The sequence below is a fragment of the Copadichromis virginalis genome, linkage group LG11 (assembly GCF_057382275.1).
Source record: "Copadichromis virginalis isolate Kocher_CV1m ecotype Utaka linkage group LG11, C_Virginalis_male_GT1.1, whole genome shotgun sequence".
NCBI lineage: Eukaryota > Metazoa > Chordata > Actinopteri > Cichliformes > Cichlidae > Copadichromis > Copadichromis virginalis.
The window spans coordinates 28,813,801-28,828,621 of NC_140628.1; positions in this window are offsets into that span (position 1 = coordinate 28,813,801).

The following is a 14,821-nucleotide window of genomic DNA, read 5'->3' on the forward strand; positions in this document are numbered from 1 at the left end:
AACACTGTCCTTAGACACCCTGCCTTTGATAATATGATATAAATTCCAAAATGGGCCACAACTGAACATGCAGTATTTTTAGAGACAAGTCCTCTCTTCAAAACATTGTTTTCATCATCAACAAGTTTCCTGTGGAATTTCTTGAAATATGCTGTAATACAAGGAGAATATAAGTATTACACATCCAGCCATTAACAGGTGACGTGTGTCTTTTTTTAGTAGGGTCTTGTGGCAGTAGGACGACTTGGTCTTGAGCTGAGCTGTTGTAGTCACACCACATTGTGCAGAACTGAGGCAGGTGTGGTTTTTATCATGCATATGTTAGCTGGCAAAACCTCTAAAGTAGAATTCTGTGGGAGGAATACCGCTGGCAGAGAGAGGTGGCAGCAGTTCAAACAATGTGGAAGAATAAAAACCTCAGCACCTTTAATGATCAACAGAAGTTACACAACTCCATCTCCTACCTGAAATATATAACTTAAATGTAGATTAGAGGTTTTCAGGGCATCATTTTGTGACAGGTTCAAATTTTTACCTCATACCCATGCCCGCTTTCTTTCAACCTACCCTTTGCAACATTTATTTTATCCATCCCAGAATGACTTTCAGCATATCAAGAGAAGACACCTTTTTCAGTTCATGTGGTTGAAAGGTCCATGGCAAGAAGTAAAAGTAATAAAGTGAGAATTTTCAGGTCACAAAAAGGTGAGTTGCACCCATTACTCAAAAACCTGCCTTTCATCTGTAATGGATTTCATCCAATTTGATTTCTGAACATAGAGGTAACGTACTTGCAGAAAGAAGCCCTTCATCTACAAAACACAGTTTGAAGCGTCAAAACCTGATGTTTACAATCTCGTTTCAGACAGCTAACATTTTTATTTGTCTTTTTTATTGTGAAACTTGGCATTACTGTACTGGAAATCGGTGTGCCATCACAGGTTGACCAATTTTCCCCAATCAAACAACAAAACTGGATGAGTTATGCATTTTCACAAAGGTTTTCCAAAGAGTAAAGATGTGTTTTCCTTCCAAAAAACATCAAATATACTTTTACAGACAAACATAACAAAGATTTGATAAATATGAAAGGGATATTCCCATTACTTGACACTTTTCCAGCTAATACAGAAAGAAATCCTCACAGAAATCCGCTTCATGTGAAAACTGAATGCTTACAATCATCAAAACATTAAAGCTTAGGAGATTTTTTATGCATTCATGGTCTCACCTAATCTCCGGTTTTTAAGACAGGGAGCACGATTAGCAAGTGTTCCAAAATACTGATTAAAGTGATCTGATACAGACATGCATTTCTGCCTGATATCTAATGATTGGCTGATCCAAAAGAAAATGGACATTATTTATTCTTTTTGCTAATGCAGTTTTAACATGCAAAGTAAAGACTGTAGATGTAGATTGGGAGGTAAGTGGATTACTGCTGTAGTTGGTACTCAGCCAGGCTTGGTGATGTTTTAAAATTACAAAATTGATGGAAAACAAAAACACCACTTAATACTTTATATATTTTTTTAGTTTGATATTAGATTTCTGATTTTGGAATGCAATAATTTGAAATAAAAATAATTTGGAGGTCACTGGAGATAAATATTTCAGTGCTGGGACTTCAAAAGTTTAGCAAACCTAAAATGACTAATTATACTTTTCAAGCATTGAATAGACAAACACTGCTCTGGAGAGGGCTTAACAACTGTCAGTTAAAACAACCTGGTACAAGTCCTTTTCTTTTGTTATAGTAAGAAAACTGATATTTACACAGAAGCTGCCTCTCCTTGAGAGTCCCGCCCAATGCTTCCCTATCCAGCATTCAATGGAAAAACAATCTGGGGAGGGGGGAGGGAATTGAGAGATTGATAGGCATGCAGTTCTGATCACTCAACCAACAGAAGCTCACTTTACTGGTTCTGTGCTTTATGCACATTTGTGTTTATGAAATTGCAATTGATTGTTTCAATTACATGCACGGCTGAACCATAACGTTGTCACAATTGATGTGCTACTCGGAGTCAACCTTCATGAAAATCGCTCAAGTTGTGAGTGGTTTTTCTTAAAGTATTGTTTTTTTTAGAGTATTTTTCATCATATCCCAATGCAGGTTGATGGGATGCAGGCTCTGAATGAGACAATGGTGGTAAATAGTGAAGATGTCTCATACAGTAAGCTTTAGCCTGCTGACCCTAATCACTGAGAATAAGCTTTAGGTAGTAACCATCAGAAAAGATCATGAGAAAAATGGGTTAAAAGTAGGGCTCTTGGTAGGCTGGCGAGGCTTGTTCCACATAACACTGTAAGAATCTCAGTGATCTGAAGGGACCTTGAAGAAATAGTGAACTGCCTCCAAACTGAAGTAAAAGCTGCATACTGCAATGCAGTTAGACTCTCGCTGGAGAGACTATATTTTTATAGAAAGCTCAGTGCAGTACATAAACACTGAATCCTCAAGCTGAATCATCAATGTCATTGACTGATTAAGTAGCTTTTAAAGTCTGAGCAAATCTCACTGGTGATTACTAGTGAGCAGCACTGTTGGCTAATTCAGACAGCATGTGAAGTATCTGTTAAAAGCTCATGGAAAAGTCTCTCAAACAAATATGATGCTGTGAACTTACTTGCTTTAGGATCTGAATCTGCATTATCTTATCTGTAGAAGTTATTTTTAATGTTGGGGGGATATGAAAAATAACAATAACAACTCTCAGTGTCAGTGTGCTGTTTATTCCTTGTTCATATCATAGTTTACGTTTGTAGAGACAACTGCAGTTGTTTCAGGTGTGCAGCCAACTTCCTGTTTCAAGCGTCATCATTTTTATTTTTTTTTATTTTTTTTGCCTGACTAAAAAATCAAATGTATTTAAATTATCTAGTGAAAAGCAAAACACTCATCAGACAATAGTTGATGGTTTCGAGATTACACTTCCTCTTCATATAGACTGTTAACCTCCACACACAAAGCCCACTCATAGTTGGTAAATAGAATTCCAACTACAAATGGAAAAACGGAAAGGTTCTAGTAACAAGTATTTTCCCTTCCCACAGATTCTTCATATTCAAATGTGGATATCTGTTTATACAGATTATTACAAGCCTGGCTGGGATGCGGACCAAAAATATAGATGGATAGCTTTATTTGGCGTTGGGTGATTTAGATCAAGTGTCCTATGCATAATAACTTTAAAGTCCTTTTGGTAAGTGCTTTTCCAAATGCTGCTGTTGTCATTTTATTGCTCTCTGCAGAGTGGATGATGCCGTTTGGGTAAAGCAGTGCCATCCCTCCTGAAATTAAGGATGAATAACAGCTTGAAAAGACAAATGTTTAGTTTTGTCTCTCCCCACTGTGCTAAAATAGGTGCTGCTGGGCTTTGTGTGATTGCACTGTTAAATGCAATCACTGCACCCTGTAAAAGACCACACACAACATTATGCATAGCCAACAATAGGAAGGCAAATAGAAATACATTTTAAAATAACAATAGACTGTATTTTTTAACTCTGTCAAGTAACCCGCTGTTAATTACTACCACTGCACCTGTGTTTGATTACTGTCTACTGTAAATAATCTCTAAATTCACAGATCAGGCTTAACAAAGAAATCTTTATAAGGAGAACAGTTCATCTATCCAACCAGAGTAGGAATAGTGAATATATTGGACTGCTGGCACAGTATAAGAGGTAGTGTATACCCTGTACTGCTCACCTTATTTTCAGATTGACAGTATAATGCGCAGTTTTAAAATGAATTGGCTTTATTTTTTTGTGTATGGCATTTTACCATTTGCAAAAAATGCCCATAAACTCCCTCCACCTCCAACTCTGTAACCTCACCAAAATGTTGTGGTGGGACAATAGAGCTCTTTCACAGGAGCATTTTGACAGGAAATAGTAAGTAAACAATGGTGTTACTAATCACACTAATCAAAGCTCTGAACCTGAATAGAACAGCACTTGGCCGTGCTAAAATTGCTGAAGGTCTATTAAGTGATACAAAAAAGTAACAAATTTTATAACTAACATTGGTTTGTATACTTTTTGTTATCTGTGTGTTTGTTTGTTCATTAATTAGTTTTATTCATTTGGTCTAACAGAAGACTACAGTTTGAACAAAATGAAACATAGCCAGACTTTCTTTGTGTTAGCTTGGTGGACAAAACCTAAAACCCCACTTGTAGAAAACGAGTATCACGACAGGGTTTCTCTATTAAGCTGGCTTTCTCTTTCAGACTGTCCCCACTCACATAAAAAGAGAAGTTTCAAAAGTCATATGACTTTTTTTTCCATACGTAATGATCCCTACGAGCGCCACCTATTGCAATCAGAGGCGCTATAAGTTGATGATAATATTAGAATGGTGACTGAAAAGCTATAAAGTACATTAAAAAAACCTTTGAAGTGCAGCATTAATCTCTCACTAGACAAGAGATTAATGCATCTGAAAATCTTTATTCTTGGATTTAGTGGAAAGAGAAGTAAAATAAACACTTTAATTCAAGTTAATTATTTCATGCAAGTTAATTATTTTATGCTAAGTGTGCTCTGATTGCTGATCGCTGTTTATTTTGAAGGTGATGGTTGAGGATTAGAGCTCTGAAGCTTTATACTTTAATGTTTGTGCACATAAAGATTCAATTTTCTACCCAAAGTCTAATAAAGGAGGACATGGAAATCTTCTTCAGATCAAACTGAAATTCATTTTATTGAATGAACAGGTATTGTTGGTGTGTGTTCCTGCTGTCTAGTTGCTACAATTTGAGCAGTAATCTAGTTAGCAGCAGATTACAATTGAGTATGCCATTTATGCATTTTCTGCATTACCAAATGAACACACACACATTCCTCTGACAATGCAATTAGTTTGTGCTTTACAGAGTGGTGGCTTAACAATTTCACATATAAAATTGATTCCCCTGGTAGAGAATATATTTTGCTTGAAACATGTCATAAATGGAAGTGTCAGGTAAAATGTGTTGCTTCCAGCTGCTTTTAAACTGAAACTATGAACTTAACCTGACCACGTTATCTGTTCAGCATCAGTTACCATAGTGATTTAGCTAGACTAAAAGGGAGACACTTCTGTGAAAAAGAAACTACGAGTTTAACCTCGACACAGCTTGCTAAGCCATTCATCTCAGTTCACCAGAAAGGCCTCCTGGGTAACCTGATGTCTCACTTGCTGTTCTATTTCTTTTACATATTTGTAGTAAACTAAAAAAAATCTGGAATATTATATGCACCTCACAGGTAAAATAAAAAACTAATTGTCTCCTCATTCCTCATTTGTTCTTTCCCACAGCATATAACTCCCCTTCTTCACCCAAAGTCTTTCAATTTACTCAGGCAGCACTAAGGTGTTGATTGAAATTTCATTGACTCCACACAAATCCCTGGGCTCTAATCCTCATAATTCTGGCATATTGTATTGTTGTTAACCACTCACCGCCTGGTAAATACAAATCCTTCCACCTTTCACTTTCTAGTCCATGGATAATTGCTGTAACTTCTCCTCAGAAGCATTCCCATGGGGAGTACCAAGAAGCACATGTGAAACAAACACAGTTGCGCTTGTCACTGTGATACAGAGATTCAGTATACTGGAGATCGCCTGGCATGGAAAGAAGAGGTCTGCCATCATCGACAGAGCAGACACAGTGGCTAATTAGACCTTTGCAACCTCCCAGTGGTGAAACACTTAAGAGTTGAAATTCTAATCTTTAAGGCTATTCCCTGCTGAAGCCAAAGCTTGTTATTTAACAAAATGGAGATTGCTTACTTACAGCTGGATCTCTTTGAGTAGATGCCATAATATATATTATTTTAATAAAAACAAGGAAAACTGATCAATAGAGACAAAATGTATGGCCGTAATCGAAATGACTTTCCTGTCTGAGTATTGGTCAATCCAATGAGCATTGTCAAACAAATCCTTTTTCTGCTGGCAAATACAAACAGTTGTAGTCAATCATGATCATTAATTAGAAGTTAATAGGCCTTGACCTTATTAAGTTAAAAGACACCACTTATTCAAAGATTTAAGGGAGTGTGTGGATACATTTGAGCCTGTATACTTTTAAAGTTGTGTGGATTAAAGAAAATCTAAAATAAATTCAAGCTCATTAAAGATGTATGCTGTGCAATCATTCCTCCCTTGAACAAGAACAGTTCAAAGAAATCATTAAACACCCCAATTTACCATGACACTCATGCACATGATGAATGCAAGTAAACTTCTGACCACAACTGTAGGTCAAATGCATCAGAGGGCATCGGAGGGCAGGCCCATTGGAAAGGGATTAAGGAACTTGCCACTGTCACCAAAAGAAGTCACTGGCTGTAGCTGAAATGAAAGGACATATTATAGGCTGCTGATTACCACATCGTATAACAAACCCAGGTCTGACTAGCCTGTGGCATGATGAAATGGTCAGAACCATCATCAAAGTCACCCCCACATCGAAGACATCTCCAAGTCTCCTCGACAATTATCATTAGGATATTGTGTTTCTAAGTTTTAAACATTACAGCTAATGTCAGTACAGGTATATCGGTACATCTCTAATGTTATTTTGTTTTATATCTTTATATCTATCCTTAGAGGTATGGAATCCAGATTGTAAAATGCAAAAATCTGGGACTAACAGATATGCACGTCTGAACTGAGTTTTCAAGTCATTAGGTAGCTTGAAAACTTGGATGCATCACTGATAATTCACTAGGAATACACCAGTCACTGTGTAAAAGGCCAGACATAAAAACAGCCAGTACTTCTCAAATAGACAGAGCAAAAGAGAAGTAAAAACTTCACATTCGTACATTAACTGAACCCAGTCATGACCTACAACAGGGTAAAACAGGTTATCAGTGGGTTAGCTCATATTTTAGACTGTCAGGGGTTCCTCACTAGCACTTTTCCAGCATTTAGATGCATCTCTTCATATATTTATGTGTCATTCACACATTGGATGACTTGTCTAACATTTTAGATAAAAGGGTTCACATTGTCTGTCTTGCTGAAAGAGCAAGAGAGGCCGCATGCGTGCATTTATGTGCGTCTCTGGCTTGTGCACCTGTGTGCTACAGAGAGAGAAAGCACACAGTCTGTGGCTGAGAAAATCATGCCTGATGAGTAAAATCATAAATACAGTCATTTATGTTACAGTATTGTTGATTCAGATCACTGTTCACTGCAGACCAAAAATAACCTTCAAGCCACTGGACAACCAGAACTGGTGTTCCCGATAGCCAATCTGCCACTACACGCCACCAGTTTCTTTAGTTGGACAGAGCTTGATTTGCCTTCTTGGACTTAACAAGTAAGAATCAATTATTTTTTAGCAAACAAAATATAATTGTATATCATGTGTCTCTGTGTCAATCATTATGTAACCCCACCGATTTTATCTCACCAATCCTTACGGATATTCCAAACCACAGGAGTAGCCTAGAGGCAAACAGTCATAAACCATCAATCAATATACAATGGCTTATTAATTAATGATTGGTCAAATGTTAGCACATTATCCTGTCATAACTGTTTGCTTGCACACTTCTATATAAGGCAGTTCTGCAAAATTACTGGATCTTGGCAATCGATAAAAACTGCATTCTAGCTGTCCACTGAGCTCAATCAACGTCAAACTGTAACCACGCTGGTATGTGAAAAATTATTTGACTAAAGCACTTTTGATGCTTTCGGCTCCACGCAGATAACATCGCATGCAGTGATCCACAAGATTGAGTCAGAGTGAAACTGACTCCTGTAACTCAATATGTAAATGTCAGCCAGGCAAGGTTCACTTGTAGCAATTATCCATGTACAAGATCTTTGATTAAGCCAGCACGGTGCAGTGTACATTGATTGAGAGAGTACATTTCTAAACGGCTGCTGTCTCTCATGATACTTTTTTCCTTACCCAACTCACTGATTACTAGGAGGTGTGGTGGTCATTCTTCCGGTGCACTGATGTATAAGTCAGTTAGCCTTTAAATAGGTGTTTTATATCTGAACAAGAGCACACTTTATAATCATCAACTTTTAAATATCTAAAAGATTTTCTGTGAAAAAACACCTTGATAGCAAATGTAAAACAGAATGTAAGATTTTTAAAGTTAATGTTGGCATCTCATTACACCTTTATGGTTCCATCTTCATCTTATCTCATCAGATGCAGTCCAAAGGTCTTTTTAATTCTCGCTAGAAAATTGGTTGAAAATCATATGAAATATTAATAAGGTGTAAAAATAGCATATTTGTGAGCTAGTTCTTTCCTTTCTTTACACCCTATCTGATAAAATATCAAACTAATCAAGCTCCTCTTGTAACATTTTTAATTGGAAGCAGTCCGCCGGCTACACGGCTTCACAATGTGAGCTGCATAATAAAAACGATTAAATGCTGATATTTATTTAAAATTTTGAATATATATACACACAAAGAGAGTGAAGAAGTGAGATTTTGCTTTCTACTTCCTAAAAAAAGATAAAGATATATATTTTAGCTCTTGATTTGTCAGTCGAAGCTGGTTGTGAAGCAATCACACCTCGGCATGTTCCTTGACTCAAGTGTGACAAGCGGGACTTGCCCAACATGAAACTGTGAGTGACATGCTGCTGGTTGGTATGTGCTTCACTTCACACTTATATGCTCCTGCAATGATGGACAGCACACACACACACATTCATCTCCACGGGGAGAGATGTTCCAGACATAGGCCATACAAGACATAAATGATCCACGGTGCCCGAAGAATATGTTACAGTGAGTTGATTCATTCACGTTGTCAGCAATCTATCTCTGTTATTCTCTTGCTTCAAAGGAGAGACTTCAGCTCCCCTGCTGCCTTTCAGCTTCTGTAAGCATTCCATGGCTTTGCTGCACATGATTTTGAAATTGCTTATCAAACACAACACAAAGGATTATCCCTGACTCACATCAACAAATAACATGGCGTGAGTTTATCTTATAAGATTAATAAACATGTTTTCACGATTTAGAGAAGTTAGACTTGTACAACACCAGTGAATGTAATTGTGCACGACTCCAGCAGTGATATTAATGCAGGAGAGCATGTGCACTTTGTAACATAATTAAAAGTTGTCCAGGGGAAGGGACTGCTGCAGGGTGCAATTACTCATAACTGCCAATGTGATAACATGAAAGTCTGCAAATTTCTATATTGTGCACAAATTTAAGCATGTTTCAAATTGGTGAGACACTTTCTTTCACAGGTTGTGTGAACGCGTGCGTGCACGTGTCAGATTAGGATCTATGGGTTTACACAACATCCATCACACATACACACATGTGAATGAATGGACTGTTTAAGCTGCTATCCTGTCTGACCCTTGTGCAGTGTCTGTTAACTTGACCAGTATTATCCATTATCATATTGTAATATGATTACCTTTACATCACATTCAGCGACCCTCATAGCCACTCTAGACATTCAAAACTAGGTGGCGAGTAAGCCCATTGTACTCTTGATTCATGACAAGCTTACAGCTGTCACCTCATCATGCCTAACATTAAAGCTAAATCAATAAAAGCTTACATGCCCAGCAAACACTTGTACTTTCATGATAGCCATTTCATGTTGTTGCAGATTTTTTTAACGGGCCATTGATTTGGCAGACGCAAACAAAAACAAGGTGGAATTGCATTTTCAACCGTTTATAATGTAGTTTTGAAGCCACTAAGCTTGTCTGGGTTGGATGCTGCATATAATTAATGTCTCATTGTTTGTGTTAGACAGGGTCATTGAGGTTAATTGAGTCTTACTTCAAAATACTGGCTGGGAGCCACACGTGCAGTCTTTACTGTATATTCATTTTAATTAATATAAAAGGAGTAGGCAGCAAGCTTTGCCAAGACTAATGATGGGCAAATGCTGTGTAAACAACAACAAAGGCTGGCCCTGTTCAGCTGCCTGTGCAATATTAGCAGACATAGCGTCTAATCGTACTGTGGCTGTCACCACTGCTCTCTTTCCGTCGCTGATAGATGGGCTACTCGAGTGAACTGAGTAGAGAGTAAAGATAACCTCCCAAACAAAGCCTTGTGGGTACTGGATGCTGGAGCGCTTGCAACGCACGCCACGATACCAAGCTCTCACACTGCATCTCTTTGAAGCACACTCTGGAGCAAGTAAACACGCTTTAAGGGTGCTTTGTAGATGACCTTTCTGTAACTCTTAACTAAAATACCAATAATTAGCCATATGTTTATATGCGCATTCTAAACTTAAACGCCTGATACATTGCAGTTTGCACGGATTCAAGTCCACCTCTCAGGACGAAAATCAGCGTTAGTGAGCATTCATCTTTTTCCATTATCCAAAAAGTATTCACTCTTGTTCACTATCACTTTAGAGTGACACTGTTGCCAACTGAATTGATCTGACAAGTAAAGAAGCTTCAACTTAAGAAAAAAAAAGCAGTTTTTGATAGTCAATGCATCACTTGATTCTTTTATCGAGATAAACGGTTATGATCTCTTGTAGGTACCTGCACTGTTGACTAACAGAGAAATAATCATGCATTTTTTGACTGCTTCTATCACCAGACATTTTCCTGTTATGTTTTTATTAATTATTATTTTTTCCTAGATCATCTGTGACATTTCACCCTATTTTACCCACATCTCTGCAAATCTCTATGGCTACGTTCACACTGCAGGCGAAAGCGCATCAAATCCGATTTTTTGACCCTATGCGACCCATATCCGATCATGGTATGACACTGTGAACGGCACAAATCCGATATTTTCAAATCCAATCTGGGTCACTTTCGTATGTGGTACTGAAACCAATACATATCCGATGTTTTAGAAAGCGACTGCTGTTTGAACGGTCATGTCGCATTAAATCCGTCTTTTACGTCACTGACACAAGACAGATGCCAATTATCAGCGCCGGAGAAGCGCCCAAGAAGACATCGCGAACACTTCCTGGCCAAAAATTGGAATTGAGCATTAACACCTGCAGTGTGAACGTAGCCTTTGTAAGGAAGGTGCAGCATTGCCTCATTTGCTGAGATGAACAGCAGACTTTCTAGGCTTGGGAGCCGACTTTGAATATTACTTGACTCTATATAACATCTTCTACAGTGTTGTAAACTGCAGGTTCTAACGTTTGGCACTTTTATTTGACCCTTAGTGGTAATACTTGCAAAATGTTTTGAGAGTGCCCTATAAAACCTGATGAACTACTGTTCTGAACCCTCTATATTTTTCTTTTATATAGCTAACAGTAGTTTTCACACAGAACAGTTGGGACTTTTTGGATATTGAAAAGTAGGAAGAAAATAGGATTTGGATAATCCTCTCTACACAGTGTCAGCAGTATCTCAGGAACATGAGCTCTAGCGGTGTAAGTCTACCAAGGATTTGATTGTTGCTTGTGGTGTTGACTGCTTCAAGCTCCAGTGCTCCACTGGATGGGAAATTATAATACAGTTCAGTAAAGTTAAAAATAAATAACGTGTAAAAACATGAGTAAACCTGAACATCTGGAAAAATCAAAAACATTTGGGGACTAATTTCTGTAGTTTTTAAAAAGAAACAAGATTTCAGGCTTCATTTTTAAAATATTTGTAAGTCTGAAAACTGTATATTTTGTTCAGATTTTATGGTGCCTTCACAGATGTGCAAATGATGCACCCTACGTGTATAAATGACTTCAGGCTGAGAGAAAATTTGGTCTTTCTGGATATTGATTTGCATAGCACGCTAACCTGGTATCATGGCAAAACATTTAATAGACACAGCGGTCCACAGTGTCCATTTCACGCTTTTCTTCTACAAAATGTTAAATGAACATGCAGAAAATGTGTTTCCAGCAGCAGGAGATATCAGGTACACAAAGCAACAATCAGTTTTTAAATTTCTGCATGACCTTTTGACCTTAACTCTAACCTTGGATTACATACATGCTGGTAACAGGAAAGTACATTTATAGGTTTGTAAAGTTTATTCAGGTGTTGTTGTTGTTGTTTTTTTAATTTGGATCATTTTTTTTAATTTTTAAATTGTTACATATTGATGAAAGGTGAAATATAGGGGCAACCTCAAACAGATGAGAGGACAGTATCTTACAATTTCTGATTAAATCTCATCTAACTATTTTACATAGTTTTAACATTTAAAAACTGAAGTATTTTGTAAATGGTAGCCAGTCAGCTATTTTGGTGAATTAATTGGATTCAGTACATCAGAATCCACCTGGTGACTTCTGAAAAATTGTTTTCTTGTGATATACGACTTAACATTGTATTATGTTTTTATTTACATATATATTTCATTTTACACAGCAACCCTACATTTTTCAAAAATGATTTATATAAATCTGCACAAATGTAAATGTTTACCCCATAGCTTCTAAGAATATACTGTGTTTAACAGCTACACGGTGTCAGATGAAACACTAAAAACTCAAAAACCATTACATCCACAGCATGGCACTGACCATACAAATAAAACAAACTCAGCATAAGAAAATGCAACACCCTGATGCTGACAGCATTCTGATGACAGCCGGAGTGTAGGCCCAGAATTGGTGATGCATACAGTGTACATAGGGTCAAGTGTAATCACAGAGAGTTTTACGAGAAAATTAATCTCTCCTTGATTGCACTCTATAGGTTTTCTAAGAGAAGTTGTCAAGTGTGATTGTAACTCTCCAGTTTGCTATCTTGACCTTAAAGGTCTCCTTGAATATCAAGGACCATTCACATGAAAACTAAATCACTCTGGGTTTTGTTATTGTTTGTAGACCAGTTTTTAGGCTCTATCCTGGCGACAACTCTGCCCACAGGCTTTAAGCGGTGTGGTCTTTTTTATATGTTTATCCCATCCTCGTCAATATCATGTCTCTCAGATACCTTAAGAGAATTTCTTCACACTTAACACAAACATTTACTTGAATTCAAATGTGAACTAATATCGTGGTCAAAGGTCAAGGTCAACCGCACACAACACATTTTGGGCAATAACTTAAGAATTCATGGAGTAATTAAGACATACTTTACACAAATGTCCAGCTGGATGAATAATGCCATTCTGCAACCCTAAAAATAGAGTGACTCTGCTCACACTGAGCAAAAACATTCTCTGATTTAAATTTGGCCACCATCCCAGGCTCTTGCTTCATGTGTATGCATGCTGCGTCTCCTCCCCTGTGTCAAAACTGCATCTGCACCTTAAATTTTGTTTGGGGAAAAGGGAAAGAAGTATTCAGAAGAAAAAAATTGAAATTAAGGCATGTGGTGAGAAAAGATTGTGTTAGGTTGGCCACAAAACCCAGGAGGTTACAGTAGAACTGTGCTGGTAGTCTGGCCCTGGTGGATGAATTCATGGCTACGAATGTTGGAAGAAAAAAAATACTACGCTCCTGGCTATTTTCCTCACTTCATGCACAACCCTTGGTCATGGACAGTGCAGACTCTTCCACTGAAAACTGTTTGGCTTTGTAGCAAGAGATTCAGCTTTCATCACAACAAGCTTGTATCAACATGCAGAATGGGACAGTTTGGCAGGGAAGCTGATCTTTGCTCTTTGTGCAAGCTTGAGATTCATGGTGAAATATATGTGTTCCCCCAAGTGGGTCAGAATCAGGCTTTGAGCAGGAGGACTGGAGGCTTTCCATAGATGCATCAATCTGACTTATGCAACCTTGAATTTATATCAGGTAATGTTTTTTTGCCCTCCCCGTGAGGAGTTGGGAAATTTCTTGTCCCATTTTGTAGATTAAAAGCGTCAATGTATGTAACTGTGCAGCAGAAAATTCTAGTCATCTTTGTAGCCACAACATTCATCATGCTTTTACTGAGCCTAAGCTTCAAATGTAGAGGTGTCAATTTAAAGGTCATGAAACTGTGGTATTTGTTTTTCTTTTTTCTTTTACACATTCATACTGCTTCACAATCGTAAGCTGGCATTCAGTATTTATTGAAGATAGATGATGGGGACAGTAAGGATGATAACACTAATAATTCAATTGATAAATCAGGTTGGTCAGGAATCTATTATTACCCTGTGCCTTTCTCATCTATAACCAGTGGCTGAACCCCGCTAGCAGTCATTTCCCATCTCACAGACTGTCTGGATGACTGATCAGGGTTGTGATTGTCTCCCTTCTCCCCAACACACCACCGCCACATACGTCAGCAGCAGCACATACGTCTTGAGCAGTCCGTAACTCGAAGCCAGAGTACTCTAAAGCTCCAGTAAATGTTGCAATCAACGCATGAATTGGGCCAATTCCTCATAACCTTGTCTTCACATGGCACCTCACCTTGAATTGTAAGAGTGTGAGACCCTAACAAGAGTTAAATCTGTCAGCAAAGCAGCTCTATTGTTCTAGTATGGTTGAACAGGGGAAACGGACTTACAGTTGTCTGTCTCCCCACAAAAGCTGCACGGGCATTGTTGACCTGATATGATGGGCTTGCCACAAACCACGGGAGCAGTATGTGCAATCAACAGTCAGTTGACATTCCACCCTATTTCATGAATCTTTTCTGATCTCTGGTTTTCATTATTAGGTTTATTTTTTATTTATTTTAGAGTCTATGTAGACACTTCATAATACACAAATGTGAAATTGCGCTCACAGGTGTACTTTCTTCCACTTCCACTGAAAGCCCAAGTACAGAATATTCATTCCCAAACATGCTTCTGTGTCTTCAAAACCATTTTTGATTTGTCACTATCTTTTCTTCACGAGATCAATACCACTCCCTCATAGTTTGAAAAGTTGACTTTGTGGACTTTTGGTGAAACAATTATCTTTTCTTTCAACAAAGCCAAAGCTTC